The sequence below is a fragment of the Gorilla gorilla genome, chromosome 15 (assembly GCF_029281585.2).
Source record: "Gorilla gorilla gorilla isolate KB3781 chromosome 15, NHGRI_mGorGor1-v2.1_pri, whole genome shotgun sequence".
NCBI classification, from domain to species: domain Eukaryota; kingdom Metazoa; phylum Chordata; class Mammalia; order Primates; family Hominidae; genus Gorilla; species Gorilla gorilla.
The window spans coordinates 56,164,246-56,188,173 of NC_073239.2; positions in this window are offsets into that span (position 1 = coordinate 56,164,246).

Below are 23,928 nucleotides of genomic sequence, written 5' to 3' on the forward strand. Positions count from 1 at the left end.
TTCCATTCCATTCCATTGCATTCCATTCCATTCCATTCCATTCCATTCCATTCGATTCCATTCGATTCGATTCCATTCCATTCCATTCCATTCCATTCCATTCCATTCCATTCCATTCCATTCCATTCCATTCCATTCAATTCCATTCCATTCCATTCCGTTCTACTCGTGTTCATTAAATTCCATTCCATTCCATTCCATTCCATTCTATTCCATTGAATTCCATTCCATTGAATTCCATTCCATTCCATTCCATTCCATTCCATTCCATTCCATTCCGTTCTACTCGGGTTGATTCCATTCCATTCCATTCCATTCCATTCCATTCCATTCCATTCCATTCCATTCCATTCCATTCCATTCCATTCCATTCCATTCCGTTGTACTCGGGTTGATTCCATTCCATTCCATTCCATTCCATTCGATTCGATTCCATTCCATTCCATTCCATTCCATTCCATTCCAGTCCATTCCATTCTACTCGGGTTGATTCCATTCCATTCCATTCATTCCATTGCATTCCATTCCCTTCCATTCCATTCCATTCTATTCCATTCGATTCCATTTGATTCCATTGCATTTCACTCCATTCCATTCCGTTCCGTTCCGTTCCGTTCCGTTCCGTTCCGTTCCGTTCTATTCGGGTTGATTCCATTCTATTCCACTCCATTCCATTCGATTCCAGTCGATTCCATTCGATTCCATTCCATTCCATTCCATTCCATTCCATTCCATTCCATTCCATTCCTTTCCATTCCCTTCCATTCTATTCTATTGAATTACATTCCATTCCATTCCATTCCATTCCTATCCATTCCATTCTACTCGGGTTGATTCCATTCCTTTCCATTCCTTTCCATTCCATTCCATTAAATTCCATTCCATTCCATTCCATTCCATTCCGTTCTACTCGGGTTCATTCCATTCCATTCCATTCCATTCCATTCCATTCCATTCCATTCCATTCCATTCCGTTCCATTCCGTTCTACTCGCGTCCATTCCATTCCTTTCCATTCCATCCGATTCCATTCCATTCCATTAGATTCCATTCCATTCCATTCCATTCCAATCCATTCCATTCTACTCGGGTTGATTCCATTCCATTCCATTCCATTCCATTCCATTCCATTCCATTCCATTCCATTCCATTCCATTTCATTCCAGTCCATTCCATTCGATTCCATTCCATTCCATCCCATTTCATTGCATTCCATTCCATTCAATTCCATTCCATTCCATTCCATTCCATTCCATTCCATTCCTTTCTACTCGAGTTTATTCCATTCCATTCCATTCCATTCCATTCCATTCTATTCCATTGAATTCTATTCCATTCCATTCCATTCCATTCCATTCCACTCCACTCCACTCCATTCCATTCCATTCCATTCCATTCCATTCCATTCCATTTCATTCCACTCCATTCCGTTCTACTCGGGTTGATTCCATTCAATTCCATTCCATTCCATTCCATTCCATTCCATTGAATTCCATTCCATTCCATTCCATTCCATTCCATTCCATTCCATTCCGTTCTACTCGGGTTGATTCCATTCCATTCCATTCCATTCCATTCCATTCCATTCCATTCCATTCCATTCGATTCCCTTCGATTCCATTCCATTCCATTACATTATATTCCATTCCATTCCAATCCACTCCATTCTACTCGTGTTGATTCCATTCCATTCCATTCCATTCCATTCCATTCCATTCCATTAAATTCCATTGAATTCCATTCCATTCCATTCCTTTCCGTTCCATTCCATTCCATTCCATTCCATTCCGTTCTACTCGGGTTGATTCCATTCCATTCCATTCCATTCACTTCGATTCCATTCGATTCCATTCGATTCCATTCCATTCCATTCCATTCCATTCCATTCCAATCCATTCCATTCTACTCGGGTTGATTCCATTCCATTCCATTCCATTCCCTTCCATTCTATTCCATTCGGTTCCATTCGATTCCATTCGATTCCATTCCATTTCACTCCATTCCATTCCTTTCCGTTCCGTTCCATTCCGTTCCGTTCCATTCCATTCCTTTCTACTCGGGTTGATTCCATTCTATTCCACTCCATTCCATTCGATTCCATTCGATTCCATTCCATTCCATTCCATTCCATTCCATTCCATTCCATTCCATTCCATTCCATGCCATTCCATTCCATTCCATTCCATTCCATTCCGTTCTACTCGGGTTGATTCCACTCCATTCCATTCCATTCCATTCCATTCCATTTCTTTGAATTCCATTCCATTCCATTCCATTCCATTCCGTTCTACTCGGGTTGATTCCATTCCTTTCCATTCCATTCCATTCCATTCCATTCCATTCCATTCCAATCCATTCCATTCTACTCGGGTTGATTCCATTCCATTCCATTCCATTCCATTCTATTCCATTGAATTCCATTCCATTCCATTCCATTCCATTCCATTCCATTCCATTCCATTCCATTCCATTCCATTCCATTCCATTTCTTTGAATTCCATTCCATTCCATTCCATTCCATTCCGTTCTACTCGGGTTGATTCCATTCCTTTCCATTCCATTCCATTCCATTCCATTCCATTCCATTCCATTCCTATCCATTCCATTCTACTCGGGTTGATTCCATTCCATTCCATTCCATTCCATTCCATTCCATTCCATTCCATTCCATTCCATTCCATTCCATTCCATTCCATTCCTTTCCGTTCCATTCTATTCCATTCCGTTCCATTCCATTCCATTCGATTCCATTCGATTAAATTCCATTCCATTCCATTCCATTCCATTCCATTCCATTCCATTTCATTCCTTTCGATTCCATTCCATTCCATTCCATTCCATTCCATTCCATTCCATTCCGTTCTATTCGGGTTCATTCCATTCCATTCCATTCCATTCCAATCCATTCCATTCCGTTCTACTCGGGTCCATTCCATTCCATTCCTTTCCATTCCATTCCATTGCATTGCATTCGATTCCATTCCTTTCCATTCCAATCCATTCCATTCTACTCGGGTTGATTCCATTCCATTCCATTCCATTCAATTCCATTCCATTCCCTTCCATTCCATTCCATTCGATTCCTTTCGATTCCTTTCGATTCCATTCCATTTCACTCCATTCCATTCCGTTCCGTTCTGTTCCGTTCCGTTCCGTTCTATTCGGGTTGATTCCATTCTATTCCACTCCATTCCATTCGATTCCATTCGATTCCATTCGATTCCATTCCATTCCATTCCATTCCATTCCATTCCATTCCATTCCATTCCATTCCATTCTATTCTATTGAATTCCATTCCATTCCATTCGATTCCATTCCATTCCATTCGATACCAATCCATTCCATTCTACTCGGGTTGATTCCATTCCATTCCATTCCATTCAATTCCATTCCATTCCCTTCCATTCAATTCCATTCGGTTCCTTTCGATTCCTTTCGATTCCATTCCATTTCACTCCATTCCATTCCGTTCCGTTCCGTTCCGTTCCATTCCATTCCATTCTACTCGGGTTGATTCCATTCTATTCCACTCCTTTCCATTCGATTCCATTCGATTCCATTCGATTCCATTCCATTCCATTCCATTCCATTCCTTTCCATTCCATTCCATTCCATTCCATTCCGTTCTAATCGGGTTGATTCCATTCCATTCCATTCCATTCCATTCCATTCCATTCCATTCCATTCCATTCGATTCCATTCGATTCCATTCCATTCCATTCCATTCCATTACAATCCATTCCATTCGATTCCATTCCATTCCATTCCATTCCATTCCATTCGATTCCATTCGAGTCCATTCGATTCCATTCGATTACATTCCATTGCATTCCATTCCATTCCATTCCATTCCATTCCATTCCTTTCCATTCCTTTCCATTCCGTTCTACTCGGGTTGATTCCATTCCATTCCATTCCATTCCATTCCATTCCATTCCATTCCATCCCATTCCATTATATTCCATTGAATTCCATTCCATTCCATTCCATTCCATTCCATTCCATTCCATTCCATTCCATTCCATTCCGTTCTACTCGGGTTGATTCCATTCCATTCCATTCCATTCCATTCCACTCCATTCCATTCCATTCCATTACAATCCATTCCATTCTACTCGGGTTGATTCCATTCCAATTCATTGCATTCCATTCTATTCCATTCAATTCCATTCCATTCGATTCCATTCCATTCCATTCCATTCCATTCCATTCCGTTCCATTCCATTCGATTCCATTCCATTCCATTCCATTCCATTCCATTCCATTCCATTCCATTCCATTCCATTCCATTCCATTCGATTCCATTCGATTCCATTCGATTCCATTCCATTCCATTCCATTCCATTCCATTCCATTCCATTCCATTCCATTCCTTTCCATTCCATTCCATTCCGTTCTACTCGGGTTGATTCCATTCCATTCCATTCCATTCCATTCCATTCCACTCCACTCCACTCCATTCCATTCCATTCCATTCCATTCCATTCCATTCCATTTCATTCCACTCCATTCCGTTCTACTCGGGTTGATTCCATTCCATTCCATTGAATTCCATTCCATTCCATTCCATTCCATTGAATTCCATTCCATTCCATTCCATTCCATTCCATTCCATTCCATTCCATTCCATTCCATTCCATTCCGTTCTACTCGGGTTGATTCCATTCCATTCCATTCCATTCCATTCTATTCCATTCCATTCCATTCCATTCCATTCGATTCCATTCGATTCCCTTCGATTCCATTCCATTCCATTACATTATATTCCATTCCATTCCAATCCATTCCATTCTACTCGGGTTGATTCCATTCCATTCCATTCCATTCCATTCCATTCCATTTCATTCAATTCATTGAATTCCATTCCATTCCATTCCTTTCCATTCCAATCCATTCCATTCTACCCGGGTTGATTCCATTCCATTCCATTCCATTCCATTCCATTCCACTCCATTCCATTCCATTCCATTCCAATCCATTCGATTCCATTCCATTCCATTCGATTCCATTCCATTCCATTCCATTCCATTCCATTCCATTCCTTTCCGTTCCATTCGTTTCCATTCCGTTCCATTCCATTCCATTCGAATCCATTCGATTAAATTCCATTCCATTCCATTCCATTCCATTCCATTCCATTCCATTCCATTCCATTCCTTTCGATTCCATTCCTTTCCATTCCATTCCATTCCATTCCATTCCATTCCATTCCGTTCTATTCGGGTTCATTCCATTCCATTCCATTCCATTCCAATCCATTCCATTCCATTCTACTCGGGTCCATTCCATTCCATTCCATTCCATTCCATTCCATTCCATTGCATTGCATTCGATTCCATTCCTTTCCATTCCAATCCATTCCATTCTACTCGGGTTGATTCCATTCCATTCCATTCCAGTCAATTCCATTCCATTTCCTTCCATTCCATTCCATTCGGTTCCTTTCGATTCCTTTCGATTCCATTCCATTTCACTCCATTCCATTCCGTTCCGTTCTGTTCCGTTCCGTTCCGTTCTATTCGGGTTGATTCCATTCTATTCCACTCCATTCCATTCGATTCCATTCGATTCCATTCGATTCCATTCCATTCCATTCCATTCCATTCCATTCCATTCCATTCTATTCTATTGAATTCCATTCCATTACATTCGATTCCATTCCATTCCATTCCATTCCAATCCATTCCATTCTACTCGGGTTGATTACATTCCATTCCATTCCATTCCATTCCATTCCGTTCCCTTCCTTCCATTCCATTCGGTTCCGTTCGATTCCATTCGAATCCATTCCATTTCACTCCATTCCATTCCGTTCCGTTCCGTTCCGTTCCGTTCCGTTCCGTTCCATTCCATTCCATTCTACTCGGGTTGATTCCATTCTATTCCACTCCTTTCCATTCGATTCCATTCGATTCCATTCGATTCCATTCCATTCCATTCCGTTCCATTCCATTCCATTTCATTTTTTCCATTGAATTCCATTCCATTCCATTTCATTCCATTCCAATCCATTCCAATCTACTCGGGTTGATTCCATTCCATTCCATTCCATTGCATTCCTTTCCATTCCATTCCATTCCATTCCATTCCATTCCATTCCATTCCATTCGATTCCATTCCATTCCATTCCATTCCATTCCATTCGATTCCATTCCATTCCATTCCATTCCATTCCACTCAATTCCATTCCATTCCATTCCGTTCTACTCGGGTTCATTAAATTCCATTCCATTCCATTCCATTCCATTCCATTCTATTCCATTGAATTCCATTCCATTGAATTCCATTCCATTCCATTTCATTACATTCCATTCCATTCCATTCCGTTCTACTCGGGTTGATTCCATTCCATTCCATTCCATTCCATTCCATTCCATTCCATTCCATTCCATTCCATTCCATTCCATTCCATTCCGTTGTACTCGTGTTGATTCCATTCCATTCCATTCCATTCCATTCGATTCGATTCCATTCCATTCCATTCCATTCCATTCCATTCCATTCCAGTCCATTCCATTTTACTCGGGTTGATTCCATTCCATTCCATTCATTCCATTGCATTCCATTCCCTTCCATTCCATTCCATTCTATTCCATTCGATTCCATTTGATTCCATTGCATTTCACTCCATTCCATTCCATTCCATTCCATTCCATTCCAAACCATTCCATTCCATTCCGTTCTACTCGGGTTCATTCCATTCCATTCCATTCCATTCTATTCCATTGAATTCCATTCCATTCCATTCCATTCCATTCCATTCTACTCGGGTTGATTCCATTCCATTGCATTCCATTCCATTCCATTGCATTCCATTCCATTCCATTCCATTCGATTCCATTCGATTCCATTCTATTGCATTCCATTCCATTCCATTCCATTCCATTCCATTCCATTCCAATCCATTCCATTCTACTCGTTTTGATTCCATTCCATTCCATTCCATTCCATTCCATTCCCTTCCATTCCATTCTATTTGGTTCCTTTCGATTCCATTCGATTCCATTCCATTTCACTCCATTCCATTCCGTTCACTTCCGTTCCGTTCCGTTCCGTTCCGTTCTATTCGGGTTGATTCCATTCTATTCCACTCCATTCCATTCGATTCCATTCGATTCCATTCGATTCCATTCCATTCCATTCCATTCCATTCCATTCCATTCCATTCCATACTATTCTATAGAATTCCATTCCATTCCATTCCATTCCATTGAATTCCATTCTATTCCATTCCATTCCATTCGATTCCATTCAATTCCATTTGATTCCATTCCATTCCATTCCATTCCATTCCATTCCAATCCATTACATTCTACTAGGGTTGATTCCATTCCATTCCAGTCCATTCCATTCCATTCCGTTCCATTCCATTCCATTCGGTTCCATTCGATTCCATTCGATTCCATTCCATTTCACTCCTTTCCATTCCGAACCGTTCTATTCCGTTCCGTTCCGTTCCATTGCGTTCCATTCCATTCCGTTCTACTCGAGTTGATTCCATTGTCTTCCACTCCATTCCATTCCATTCCATTCGATTCCATTCCATTCCATTCCATTCCATTCCATTCCATTCCATTTCATTCAATTCCATTGAATTCCATTCCATTCCATTCCATTCCATTCCAATCCATTCCATTCTACTCGGGTTGATTCCATTCCATTCCATTCCATTCCATTCCATTCCATTCCATTCCATTCCAATCCATTCGATTCCATTCCATTCCATTCGATTCCATTCCATTCCATTCCATTCCATTCCATTCCATTCCATTCCATTCCTTTCCGTTCCATTCGATTCCATTCCATTCCATTCCATTCCATTCGATTCCATTCGATTAAATTCCATTCCATTCCATTCCATTCTATTCCATTCCATTCCTTTCGATTCCATTCCATTCCATTCCATTCCATTCCATTCCATTCCATTCCATTCCATTCCATTCCGTTCTATTCGGGTTCATTCCATTCCATTCCATTCCATTCCAATCCATTCCATTCCGTTCTACTCGGGTCCATTCCATTCCATTCCATTCCATTCCATTCCATTGCATTGCATTCGATTCCATTCCTTTCCATTCCAATCCATTCCATTCTACTCGGGTTGATTCCATTCCATTCCATTCCATTCAAATCCATTCCATTCCCTTCCATTCCATTCCATTCGGTTCCTTTCGATTCCTTTCGATTCCATTCCATTTCACTCCATTCCATTCCGTTCCGTTCCGTTCCGTTCCGTTCCGTTCTATTCTGGTTGATTCCATTCTATTCCACTCCATTCCATTCGATTCCATTCGATTCCATTCGATTCCATTCCATTCCATTCCATTCCATTCCATTCCATTCCATTCTATTCTATTGAATTCCATTCCATTCCATTCGATTCCATTCCATTCCATTCCATTCCAATCCATTCCATTCTACTCGGGTTGATTCCATTCCATTCCATTCCATTCCATTCCATTCCATTCCATTCCATTCCATTCCATTTCATTCCAGTCCATTCCATTCGATTCCATTCCATTCCATCCCATTTCATTGCATTCCGTTCCATTCCATTCCATTCCATTCCATTCCATTCCATTCCTTTCTACTCGAGTTGATTCCATTCCATTCCATTCCATTCCATTCCATTCCATTCTATTCCATTGAATTCTATTCCATTCCATTCCATTCCATTCCATTCCACTCCACTCCACTCCATTCCATTCCATTCCCTTCCATTCCATTCCATTCCATTCCATTCCATTTCATTCCACTCCATTCCGTTCTACTCGGGTTGATTCCATTCCATTCCATTCCATTCCATTCCATTCCATTCCATTCCATTGAATTCCATTCCATTCCATTCCATTCCATTCCGTTCTACTCGGGTTGAATCCATTCCATTCCATTCCATTCCATTCCATTCCATTCCATTCGATTCCATTCGCTTCCCTTCGATTCCATTCCATTCCATTACATTATATTCCATTCCATTCCAATCCATTCCATTCTACTCGGGTTGATTCCATTCCATTCCATTCCATTCCATTCCATTCCATTCCATTCCATTCCATTAAATTCCATTGTATTCCATTCCATTCCATTCCGTTCCATTCCATTCCATTCCATTCCATTCCATTCCATTCCGTTCTACTCGGGTTGATTCCATTCCATTCCATTCCATTCAATTCGATTCCATTCGATTCCATTCGATTCCATTCCATTCCATTCCATTCCAATCCATTCCATTCTACTCGGGTTGATTCCATTCCATTCCATTCCATTCCCTTCCATTCCATTCCATTCGGTTCCATTCGATTCCATTCGATTCCATTCCATTTCACTCCATTCCATTCCTTTCCGTTCCGTTCCATTCCGTTCCGTTCCATTCCATTCCTTTCTACTCGGGTTGATTCCATTCTATTCCACTCCATTCCATTCGATTCCATTCGATTCGATTCCATTCCATTCCATTCCATGCCATTCCATTCCATTCCATTCCATTTCATTCCATTCCATTCCATTCCATGCCATTCCATTCCATTCCATTCCATTCCATTCCGTTCTACTCGGGTTGATTCCACTCCATTCCATTCCATTCCATTCCATTTCTTTGAATTCCATTCCATTCCATTCCATTCCATTCCGTTCTACTCGGGTTGATTCCATTCCTTTCCATTCCATTCCATTCCATTCCATTCCATTCCATTCCAATCCATTCCATTCTACTCGGGTTGATTCCATTCCATTCCATTCCATTCCATTCTATTCCATTGAATTCCATTCCATTCCATTCCATTCCATTCCATTCCATTCCATTCCGTTCTACTCGGGTTGATTCTATTCCCTTCCATTCCATTCCATTCCCTTCCATTCCATTGAATTCCATTCCATTCCATTCCATTCCATTCCTTTCCATTCCATTCCATTCCATTCCATTCCGTTCTAATCGGGTTTATTCCATTCCATTCCATTCCATTCCACTCCATTCCATTCCATTCCATTCCATTCCATTCCATTCGATTCCATTGGATTCCATTCCATTCCATTCCATTCCATTACAATCCATTCCATTCGATTCCATTCCATTCCATTCCATTCCATTCCATTCCATTCCATTCCATTCCATTCCATTCCATTCGATTCCATTGGATTCCATTCCATTCCATTCCATTCCATTACAATCCATTCCATTCGATTCCATTCCATTCCATTCCATTCCATTCCATTCGATTCCATTCGAGTCCATTCGATTCCATTCGATTACATTCCATTGCATTCCATTCCATTCCATTCCATTCCATTCCATTCCATTCCATTCCTTTCCATTCCTTTCCATTCCGTTCTACTCGGGTTGATTCCATTCCATTCCATTCCATTCCATTCCATTCCATTCCATTCCATCCCATTCCATTATATTCCATTGAATTCCATTCCATTCCATTCCATTCCATTCCATTCCATTCCATTCCATTCCATTCCATTCCATTCCGTTCTACTCGGGTTGATTCCATTCCATTCCATTCCATTGCATTCCACTCCATTCCATTCCATTCCATTACAATCCATTCCATTCTACTCGGGTTGATTCCATTCCATTTCATTGCATTCCATTCTATTCCATTCAATTCCATTCCATTCGATTCCATTCCATTCCATTCCATTCCATTCCATTCCGTTCCATTCCATTCGATTCCATTCCTTTCAATTCCATTCCATTCCATTCCATTCCATTCCATTCCATTCCATTCGATTCCATTCGATTCCATTCGATTCCATTCGATTCCATTCCATTCCATTCCATTCCATTCCATTCCATTCCTTTCCATTCCATTCCATTCCGTTCTACTCGGGTTGATTCCATTCCATTCCATTCCATTCCATTCCATTCCACTCCACTCCACTCCATTCCATTCCATTCCATTCCATTCCATTCCATTCCATTTCATTCCACTCCATTCCGTTCTACTCGGGTTGATTCCATTCCATTCCATTCCATTCCATTCCATTCCATTGAATTCCATTCCATTCCATTCCATTCCATTCCATTCCATTCCATTCCATTCCATTCCGTTCTACTCGGGTTGATTCCATTCCATTCCATTCCATTCCATTCCATTCCATTCCATTCCATTCCATTCCATTCCATTCGATTCCATTCGATTCCCTTCGATTCCATTCCATTCCATTACATTATATTCCATTCCATTCCAATCCATTCCATTCTACTCGGGTTGATTCCATTCCATTCCATTCCATTCCATTCCATTCCATTTCATTCAATTCATTGAATTCCATTCCATTCCATTCCTTTCCATTCCAATCCATTCCATTCTACCCGGGTTGATTCCATTCCATTCCATTCCATTCCATTCCATTCCATTCCATTCCACTCCATTCCATTCCATTCCATTCCAATCCATTCGATTCCATTCCATTCCATTCGATTCCATTCCATTCCATTCCATTCCATTCCATTCCATTCCATTCCTTTCCGTTCCATTCGTTTCCATTCCGTTCCATTCCATTCAATTCGAATCCATTCGATTAAATTCCATTCCATTCCATTCCATTCCATTCCATTCCATTCCATTCCTTTCGATTCCATTCCATTCCATTCCATTCCATTCCATTCCATTCCATTCCATTCCATTACGTTCTATTCGGGTTCATTCCATTCCATTCCATTCCATTCCAATCCATTCCATTCCATTCTACTCGGGTCCATTCCATTCCATTCCATTCCATTCCATTCCATTCCATTGCATTGCATTCGATTCCATTCCTTTCCATTCCAATCCATTCCATTCTACTCGGGTTGATTCCATTCCATTCCATTCCAGTCAATTCCATTCCATTCCCTTCCATTCCATTCCATTCGGTTCCTTTCGATTCCTTTCGATTCCATTCCATTTCACTCCATTCCATTCCGTTCCGTTCTGTTCCGTTCCGTTCCGTTCTATTCGGGTTGATTCCATTCTATTCCACTCCATTCCATTCGATTCCTTTCGATTACATTCCATTCCATTCCATTCCATTCCATTCCATTCCATTCTATTCTATTGAATTCCATTCCATTCCATTCGATTCCATTCCATTCCATTCCATTCCAATCCATTCCATTCTACTCGGGTTGATTACATTCCATTCCATTCCATTCCATTCCATTCCATTCCGTTCCCTTCCTTCCATTCCATTCGGTTCCGTTCGATTCCATTCGAATCCATTCCATTTCACTCCATTCCATTCCGTTCCGTTCCTTTCCGTTCCGTTCCATTCCATTCCATTCTACTCGGGTTGATTCCATTCTATTCCACTCCTTTCCATTCGATTCCATTCGATTCCATTCGATTCCATTCCATTCCATTCCATTCCATTCCATTCCATTTCATTTTTTCCATTGAATTCCATTCCATTCCATTTCATTCCATTCCAATCCATTCCAATCTACTCGGGTTGATTCCATTCCATTCCATTCCATTGCATTCCATTCCATTCCATTCCATTCCATTCCATTCCATTCCATTCCATTCGATTCGATTCGATTCCATTCCATTCCATTCCATTCCATTCGATTCCATTCCATTCCATTCCATTCCATTCCATTCAATTCCATTCCATTCCATTCCGTTCTACTCGGGTTCATTAAATTCCATTCCATTCCATTCCATTCCATTCTATTCCATTGAATTCCATTCCATTGAATTCCATTCCATTCCATTTCATTCCATTCCATTCCATTCCATTCCGTTCTACTCGGGTTGATTCCATTCCATTCCATTCCATTCCATTCCATTCCATTCCATTCCATTCCATTCCATTCCATTCCATTCCGTTGTACTCGTGTTGATTCCATTCCATTCCATTCCATTCCATTCGATTCGATTCCATTCCATTCCATTCCATTCCATTCCATTCCAGTCCATTCCATTTTACTCGGGTTGATTCCATTCCATTCCATTCATTCCATTGCATTCCATTCCCTTCCTTTCCATTCCATTCTATTCCATTCGATTCCATTTGATTCCATTGCATTTCACTCCATTCCATTCCGTTCCGTTCCGTTCCGTTCCGTTCCGTTCCGTTCTATTCGGGTTGATTCCATTCTATTCCACTCCATTCCATTCGATTCCAGTCGATTCCATTCGATTCCATTCCATTCCATTCCATTCCATTCCATTCCATTCCATTCCATTCCTTTCCATTCCCTTCCATTCTATTCTATTGAATTACATTCCATTCCATTCCATTCCATTCCTATCCATTCCATTCTACTCGGGTTGATTCCATTCCTTTCCATTCCTTTCCATTCCATTCCATTAAATTCCATTCCATTCCATTCCATTCCATTCCGTTCTACTCGGGTTCATTCCATTCCATTCCATTCCATTCCATTCCATTCCATTCCATTCCGTTCCATTCCGTTCTACTCGCGTCCATTCCATTCCTTTCCATTCCATCCGATTCCATTCCATTCCATTAGATTCCATTCCATTCCATTCCATTCCAATCCATTCCATTCTACTCGGGTTGATTCCATTCCATTCCATTCCATTCCATTCCATTCCATTCCATTCCATTCCATTCCATTCCATTTCATTCCAGTCCATTCCATTCGATTCCATTCCATTCCATCCCATTTCATTGCATTCCATTCCATTCCATTCCATTCCATTCCATTCCATTCCTTTCTACTCGAGTTTATTCCATTCCATTCCATTCCATTCCATTCTATTCCATTGAATTCTATTCCATTCCATTCCATTCCATTCCATTCCACTCCACTCCACTCCATTCCATTCCATTCCATTCCATTCCATTCCATTCCATTTCATTCCACTCCATTCCGTTCTACTCGGGTTAATTCCATTCAATTCCATTCCATTCCATTCCATTCCATTCCATTGAATTCCATTCCATTCCATTCCATTCCATTCCATTCCATTCCATTCCGTTCCACTCGGGTTGATTCCATTCCACTCCATTCCATTCCATTCCATTCCATTCTATTCCGTTGAATTCCATTCCATTCCATTCCATTCCATTCCATTCCATTCCATTCCATTCCATTCGGTTCTACTCGGGTTGATTCTATTCCCTTCCATTCCGTTCCATTCCATTGAATTCCATTGAATTCCATTCCATTCCATTCCATTCCATTCCTTTCCATTCCATTCCATTCCATTCCATTCCGTTCTACTCGGGTTGATTCCATTCCATTCCATTCCATTCCATTCCATTCCATTCCATTCCATTCCATTCCATTCGATTCCATTCGATTCCATTCCATTCCATTCCATTCCATTCCATTCCATTCCATTCCATTCCATTCCATTCCATTCCATTACAATCCATTCCATTCTACTCGGGTTGATTCCATTCCATTCCATTCCATTGCATTCTATTCCATTGAATTCCATTCCATTCCATTCCATTCCATTCCATTCCATTCCATTCCATTCCGTTCTACTCGGGTTGATTCCATTCCATTCCATTCCATTCCATTTCATTCCATTCCATTCCATTCCATTCCATTCCTTTCGATTCCATTCGATTCCCTTCGATTCCATTCCATTCCATTACATTATATTCCATTCCATTCCAATCCATTTCATTCTACTCGGGTTGATTCCATTCCATTCCATTCCATTCCATTCCATTCCATTCCATTTCATTCAATTCCATTGAATTCCATTCCATTCCATTCCATTCCATTCCAATCCATTCCATTCTACTCGGGTTGATTCCATTCCATTCCATTCCATTCCATTCCATTCCATTCCATTCCAATCCATTCGATTCCATTCCATTCCATTCGATTCCATTCTATTCCATTCCATTCCATTCCATTCCATTCCATTCCTTTCAGTTCCATTCTATTCCATTCCGTTCCATTCCATTCCATTCGATTCCATTCGATTAAATTCCATTCCATTCCATTCCATTCCATTCCATTCCATTCCATTCCATTCCATTCCATTCCATTCCTTTCGATTCCATTCCATTCCATTCCATTCCATTCCATTCCATTCCATTCCATTCCGTTCTATTCGGGTTCATTCCATTCCATTCCATTCCATTCCAATCCATTCCATTCCGTTCTACTCGGGTCCATTCCATTCCATTCCATTCCATTCCATTCCATTGCATTGCATTCGATTCCATTCCTTTCCATTCCAATCCATTCCATTCTACTCGGGTTGATTCCATTCCATTCCATTCCATTGCATTCCATTCCATTCCATTCCATTCCATTCCATTCGATTCCATTCGATTCGATTCCATTCCATTCCATTCCATTCCATTCCATTCGATTCCATTCCATTCCATTCCATTCCATTCCATTCAATTCCATTCCATTCCATTCCGTTCTACTCGGGTTCATTAAATTCCATTCCATTCCATTCCATTCCATTCTATTCCATTGAATTCCATTCCATTGAATTCCATTCCATTCCATTCCATTCCATTCCATTCCATTCCATTCCGTTCTACTCGGGTTGATTCCATTCCATTCCATTCCATTCCATTCCATTCCATTCCATTCCATTCCATTCCGTTGTACTCGGGTTGATTCCATTCCATTCCATTCCATTCCATTCGATTCGATTCCATTCCATTCCATTCCATTCCATTCCATTCCATTCCAGTCCATTCCATTCTACTCGGGTTGATTCCATTCCATTCCATTCATTCCATTGCATTCCATTCCCTTCCATTCCATTCCATTCTATTCCATTCGATTCCATTTGATTCCATTGCATTTCACTCCATTCCATTCCGTTCCGTTCCGTTCCGTTCCGTTCCGTTCCGTTCCGTTCTATTCGGGTTGATTCCATTCTATTCCACTCCATTCCATTCGATTCCAGTCGATTCCATTCGATTCCATTCCATTCCATTCCATTCCATTCCATTCCATTCCATTCCATTCCTTTCCATTCCCTTCCATTCTATTCTATTGAATTACATTCCATTCCATTCCATTCCATTCCTATCCATTCCATTCTACTCGGGTTGATTCCATTCCTTTCCATTCCTTTCCATTCCATTCCATTAAATTCCATTCCATTCCATTCCATTCCATTCCGTTCTACTCGGGTTCATTCCATTCCATTCCATTCCATTCCATTCCATTCCATTCCATTCCATTCCATTCCATTCCGTTCCATTCCGTTCTACTCGCGTCCATTCCATTCCTTTCCATTCCATCCGATTCCATTCCATTCCATTAGATTCCATTCCATTCCATTCCATTCCAATCCATTCCATTCTACTCGGGTTGATTCCATTCCATTCCATTCCATTCCATTCCATTCCATTCCATTCCATTCCATTCCATTCCATTCCATTTCATTCCAGTCCATTCCATTCGATTCCATTCCATTCCATCCCATTTCATTGCATTCCATTCCATTCCATTCCATTCCATTCCATTCCATTCCATTCCATTCCATTCCTTTCTACTCGAGTTTATTCCATTCCATTCCATTCCATTCCATTCCATTCTATTCCATTGAATTCTATTCCATTCCATTCCATTCCATTCCATTCCACTCCACTCCACTCCATTCCATTCCATTCCATTCCATTCCATTCCATTCCATTCCATTTCATTCCACTCCATTCCGTTCTACTCGGGTTGATTCCATTCCATTCCATTCCATTCCATTCCATTCCATTCCATTCTGTTCTACTCGGGTTGATTCCATTCCATTCCATTCCATTCCATTCCATTCCATTCCATTCCATTCCATTCCATTCGATTCCATTCGATTCCCTTCGATTCCATTCCATTCCATTACATTATATTCCATTCCATTCCAATCCACTCCATTCTACTCGTGTTGATTCCATTCCATTCCATTCCATTCCATTCCATTCCATTCCATTAAATTCCATTGAATTCCATTCCATTCCATTCCTTTCCGTTCCATTCCATTCCATTCCATTCCATTCCGTTCTACTCGGGTTGATTCCATTCCATTCCATTCCATTCACTTCGATTCCATTCGATTCCATTCGATTCCATTCCATTCCATTCCATTCCATTCCATTCCATTCCAATCCATTCCATTCTACTCGGGTTGATTCCATTCCATTCCATTCCATTCCCTTCCATTCTATTCCATTCGGTTCCATTCGATTCCATTCGATTCCATTCCATTTCACTCCATTCCATTCCTTTCCGTTCCGTTCCATTCCGTTCCGTTCCATTCCATTCCTTTCTACTCGGGTTGATTCCATTCTATTCCACTCCATTCCATTCGATTCCATTCGATTCCATTCCATTCCATTCCATTCCATTCCATTCCATTCCATTCCATTCCATTCCATGCCATTCCATTCCATTCCATTCCATTCCATTCCGTTCTACTCGGGTTGATTCCACTCCATTCCATTCCATTCCATTCCATTCCATTTCTTTGAATTCCATTCCATTCCATTCCATTCCATTCCGTTCTACTCGGGTTGATTCCATTCCTTTCCATTCCATTCCATTCCATTCCATTCCATTCCATTCCAATCCATTCCATTCTACTCGGGTTGATTCCATTCCATTCCATTCCATTCCATTCTATTCCTTTGAATTCCATTCCATTCCATTCCATTCCATTCCATTCCATTCCATTCCATTCCATTCCATTCCATTCCATTCCATTCCATTCCATTCCATTCCATTTCTTTGAATTCCATTCCATTCCATTCCATTCCATTCCGTTCTACTCGGGTTGATTCCATTCCTTTCCATTCCATTCCATTCCATTCCATTCCATTCCATTCCATTCCTATCCATTCCATTCTACTCGGGTTGATTCCATTCCATTCCATTCCATTCCATTCCATTCCATTCCATTCCATTCCATTCCATTCCATTCCATTCCATTCCATTCCATTCCTTTCCGTTCCATTCTATTCCATTCCGTTCCATTCCATTCCATTCGATTCCATTCGATTAAATTCCATTCCATTCCATTCCATTCCATTCCATTCCATTCCATTTCATTCCTTTCGATTCCATTCCATTCCATTCCATTCCATTCCATTCCATTCCATTCCGTTCTATTCGGGTTCATTCCATTCCATTCCATTCCATTCCAATCCATTCCATTCCGTTCTACTCGGGTCCATTCCATTCCATTCCTTTCCATTCCATTCCATTGCATTGCATTCGATTCCATTCCTTTCCATTCCAATCCATTCCATTCTACTCGGGTTGATTCCATTCCATTCCATTCCATTCAATTCCATTCCATTCCCTTCCATTCCATTCCATTCGATTCCTTTCGATTCCTTTCGATTCCATTCCATTTCACTCCATTCCATTCCGTTCCGTTCTGTTCCGTTCCGTTCCGTTCTATTCGGGTTGATTCCATTCTATTCCACTCCATTCCATTCGATTCCATTCGATTCCATTCGATTCCATTCCATTCCATTCCATTCCATTCCATTCCATTCCATTCCATTCCATTCTATTCTATTGAATTCCATTCCATTCCATTCGATTCCATTCCATTCCATTCGATACCAATCCATTCCATTCTACTCGGGTTGATTCCATTCCATTCCATTCCATTCAATTCCATTCCATTCCCTTCCATTCAATTCCATTCGGTTCCTTTCGATTCCTTTCGATTCCATTCCATTTCACTCCATTCCATTCCGTTCCGTTCCGTTCCGTTCCATTCCATTCCATTCTACTCGGGTTGATTCCATTCTATTCCACTCCTTTCCATTCGATTCCATTCGATTCCATTCGATTCCATTCCATTCCATTCCATTCCATTCCATTCCATTCCATTTCATTTTTTCCATTGAATTCCATTCCATTCCATTTCATTCCATTCCAATCCATTCCAATCTACTCGGGTTGATTCCATTCCATTCCATTCCATTCCATTCCATTCCATTCCATTCCATTCCATTCCATTCCATTCGATTCCATTCGATTCGATTCCATTCCATTCCATTCCATTCCATTCCATTCGATTCCATTCCATTCCATTCCATTCCATTCCATTCAATTCCATTCCATTCCATTCCGTTCTACTCGGGTTGATTCAATTCCATTCCATTCCATTCCATTCCATTCCATTCCATTCCATTCCATTTCATTCAATTCCATTTCATTCCATTTCATTCCATTCCATTCCATTCCAATCCATTCCATTCTACTCGGGTTGATTCCATTCCATTCCATTCCATTCCATTCCATTCCATTCCATTCCATTCCATTCCATTCCATTCCATTCCAATCCATTCGATTCCATTCCATTCCATTCGATTCCATTCCATTCCATTCCATTCCATTCCATTCCATTCCTTTCCGTTCCATTCGATTCCATTCCGTTCCATTCCATTCCATTCGATTCCATTCGATTAAATTCCATTCCATTCCATTCCATTCCATTCCATTCCATTCCTTTCGATTCCATTCCATTCCATTCCATTCCATTCCATTCCATTCCATTCCATTCCATTCCGTTCTATTCGGGTTCATTCCATTCCATTCCATTCCATTCCAATCCATTCCATTCCGTTCTACTCGGGTCCATTCCGTTCCATTCCATTCCATTCCATTCCATTCCATTGCATTGCATTCGATTCCATTCCTTTCCATTCCAATCCATTCCATTCTACTCGGGTTGATTCCATTCCATTCCATTCCATTCCATTCCATTCCATTCCATTCCGTTCTATTCGGGTTCATTCCATTCCATTCCATTCCATTCCAATCCATTCCATTCCGTTCTACTCGGGTCCATTCCATTCCATTCCATTCCATTCCATTCCATTCCATTCCATTCCATTGCATTGCATTCGATTCCATTCCTTTCCATTCCAATCCATTCCATTCTACTCCGGTTGATTCCATTCCATTCCATTCCATTCCATTCCATTCAATTCCATTCCATTCCCTTCCATTCCATTCCATTCGGTTCCTTTCGATTCCTTTCGATTCCATTCCATTTCACTCCATTCCTTTCCGTTCCGTTCTGTTCCGTTCCGTTCAGTTCTATTCGGGTTGATTCCATTCTATTCCACTCCATTCCATTCGATTCCATTCGATTCCATTCGTTTCCATTCAATTCCATTCCATTCCATTCCATTCCATTCCATTCCATTCCATTCTATTCTATTGAATTCCATTCCATTCCATTCGATTCCATTCCATTCCATTCCATTCCAATCCATTCCATTCTACTCGGGTTGATTCCATTCCATTCCATTCCCTTCCTTCCATTCCATTCGGTTCCGTTCGATTCCATTCGAATCCATTCCATTTCACTCCATTCCATTCCGTTCCGTTCCGTTCCGTTCCGTTCCGTTCCGTTCCGTTCCATTCCATTCCATTCTACTCGGGTTGATTCCATTCTATTCCACTCCTTTCCATTCGATTCCATTCGATTCCATTCGATTCCATTCCATTCCATTCCATTCCATTCCATTCCATTTCATTTTTTCCATTGAATTCCATTCCATTCCATTTCATTCCATTCCAATCCATTCCAATCTACTCGGGTTGATTCCATTCCATTCCATTCCATTCCATTCCATTCCATTCCATTCCATTCCATTCCATTCCATTCGATTCCATTCGATTCGATTCCATTCCATTCCATTCCATTCCATTCCATTCGATTCCATTCCATTCCATTCCATTCCATTCCATTCAATTCCATTCCATTCCATTCCGTTCTACTCGGGTTGATTCCATTCCATTCCATTCCATTCCATTCCATTCCATTCCATTCCATTCCATTCCATTCCATTCCATTCCATTCCGTTGTACTCGGGTTGATTCCATTCCATTCCATTCCATTCCATTCCATTCCATTCAATTCCATTCCATTCCATTCCGTTCTACTCGGGTTGATTCCATTCCATTCCATTCCATTCCATTCCATTCCATTCCATTCCATTCCATTCCATTCCATTCCATTCCGTTGTACTCGGGTTGATTCCATTCCATTCCATTCCATTCCATTCCATTCCATTCCATTCCATTCCATTCCATTCCATTCGATTCGATTCCATTCCATTCCATTCCATTCCATTCCAGTCCATTCCATTCTACTCGGGTTGATTCCATTCCATTCCATTCATTCCATTGCATTCCATTCCCTTCCATTCCATTCCATTCTATTCCATTCCATTCCATTTGATTCCATTCCATTTCACTCCATTCCATTCCGTTCCGTTCCGTTCCGTTCCGTTCCGTTCCGTTCTATTCTGGTTGATTCCATTCTATTCCACTCCATTCCATTCGATTCCATTCGATTCCATTCGATTCCATTCCATTCCATTCCATTCCATTCCATTCCATTCCATTCCTTTCCATTCCCTTCCATTCTATTCTATTGAATTACATTCCATTCCATTCCATTCCATTCCTATCCATTCCATTCTACTCGGGTTGATTCCATTCCTCTCCATTCCTTTCCATTCCATTCCATTAAATTCCATTCCATTCCATTCCATTCCATTCCGTTCCGTTCTACTCGGGTTCATTCCATTCCATTCCATTCCATTCCATTCCATTCCATTCCATTCCATTCCATTCCATTCCATTCCGTTCTACTCGCGTCCATTCCATTCCTTTCCATTCCATTCGATTCCATTCCATTCCATTCGATTCCATTCCATTCCATTCCATTCCAATCCATTCCATTCTACTCGGGTTGAATCCATTCCATTCCATTCCATTCCATTCCATTCCATTCCATTCCATTCCATTCCATTCCATTCCATTCCATTCCATTCCATTTCATTCCAGTCCATTCCATTCGATTCCATTCCATTCCATCCCATTTCATTGCATTCCATTCCATTCCATTCCATTCCATTCCATTCCATTCCATTCCTTTCTACTCGAGTTGATTCCATTCCATTCCATTCCATTCCATTCCATTCCATTCTATTCCATTGAATTCTATTCCATTCCATTCCATTCCATTCCATTCCACTCCACTCCACTCCATTCCATTCCATTCCATTCCATTCCATTCCATTCCATTCCATTTCATTCCACTCCATTCCGTTCTACTCGGGTTGATTCCATTCCATTCCATTCCATTCCACTCCATTCCATTCCATTCCATTGAATTCCATTCCATTCCATTCCATTCCATTCCATTCCATTCCATTCCATTCCATTCCATTCCATTCCGTTCTACTCGGGTTGATTCCTTTCCATTCCATTCCATTCCATTCCATTCCATTCCATTCCATTCCATTCCATTCCATTCCATTCCGTTCTACTCGGGTTCATTCCATTCCATTCCATTCCATTCCATTCCATTCCATTCCATTCCATTCCATTCCGTTCCATTCCGTTCTACTCGCGTCCATTCCATTCCTTTCCATTCCATCCGATTCCATTCCATTCCATTAGATTCCATTCCATTCCATTCCATTCCAATCCATTCCATTCTACTCGGGTTGATTCCATTCCATTCCATTCCATTCCATTCCATTCCATTCCATTCCATTCCATTCCATTCCATTTCATTCCAGTCCATTCCATTCGATTCCATTCCATTCCATCCCATTTCATTGCATTCCATTCCATTCCATTCCATTCCATTCCATTCCATTCCATTCCATTCCATTCCTTTCTACTCGAGTTTATTCCATTCCATTCCATTCCATTCCATTCCATTCTATTCCATTGAATTCTATTCCATTCCATTCCATTCCATTCCATTCCACTCCACTCCACTCCATTCCATTCCATTCCATTCCATTCCATTCCATTCCATTTCATTCCACTCCATTCCGTTCTACTCGGGTTGATTCCATTCAATTCCATTCCATTCCATTCCATTCCATTCCATTGAATTCCATTCCATTCCATTCCATTCCATTCCATTCCATTCCATTCCGTTCTACTCGGGTTGATTCCATTCCATTCCATTCCATTCCATTCCATTCCATTCCATTCCATTCCATTCGATTCCATTCGATTCCCTTCGATTCCATTCCATTCCATTACATTATATTCCATTCCATTCCAATCCACTCCATTCTACTCGTGTTGATTCCATTCCATTCCATTCCATTCCATTCCATTCCATTCCATTAAATTCCATTGAATTCCATTCCATTCCATTCCGTTCCATTCCATTCCATTCCATTCCATTCCGTTCTACTCGGGTTGATTCCATTCCATTCCATTCCATTCACTTCGATTCCATTCGATTCCATTCGATTCCATTCCATTCCATTCCATTCCATTCCATTCCAATCCATTCCATTCTACTCGGGTTGATTCCATTCCATTAGATTCCATTCCCTTCCATTCTATTCCATTCGGTTCCATTCGATTCCATTCGATTCCATTCCATTTCACTCCATTCCATTCCTTTCCGTTCCGTTCCATTCCGTTCCGTTCCATTCCATTCCTTTCTACTCGGGTTGATTCCATTCTATTCCACTCCATTCCATTCGATTCCATTCGATTCCATTCCATTCCATTCCATTCCATTCCATTCCATTCCATTCCATTCCATTCCATTCCATGCCATTCCATTCCATTCCATTCCATTCCATTCCGTTCTACTCGGGTTGATTCCACTCCATTCCATTCCATTCCATTCCATTCCATTTCTTTGAATTCCATTCCATTCCATTCCATTCCATTCCGTTCTACTCGGGTTGATTCCATTCCTTTCCATTCCATTCCATTCCATTCCATTCCATTCCATTCCAATCCATTCCATTCTACTCGGGTTGATTCCATTCCATTCCATTCCATTCCATTCTATTCCATTGAATTCCATTCCATTCCATTCCATTCCATTCCATTCCATTCCATTCCATTCCATTCCATTCGATTCCCTTCGATTCCATTCCATTCCATTACATTATATTCCATTCCATTCCAATCCACTCCATTCTACTCGTGTTGATTCCATTCCATTCCATCCCATTCCATTCCATTCCATT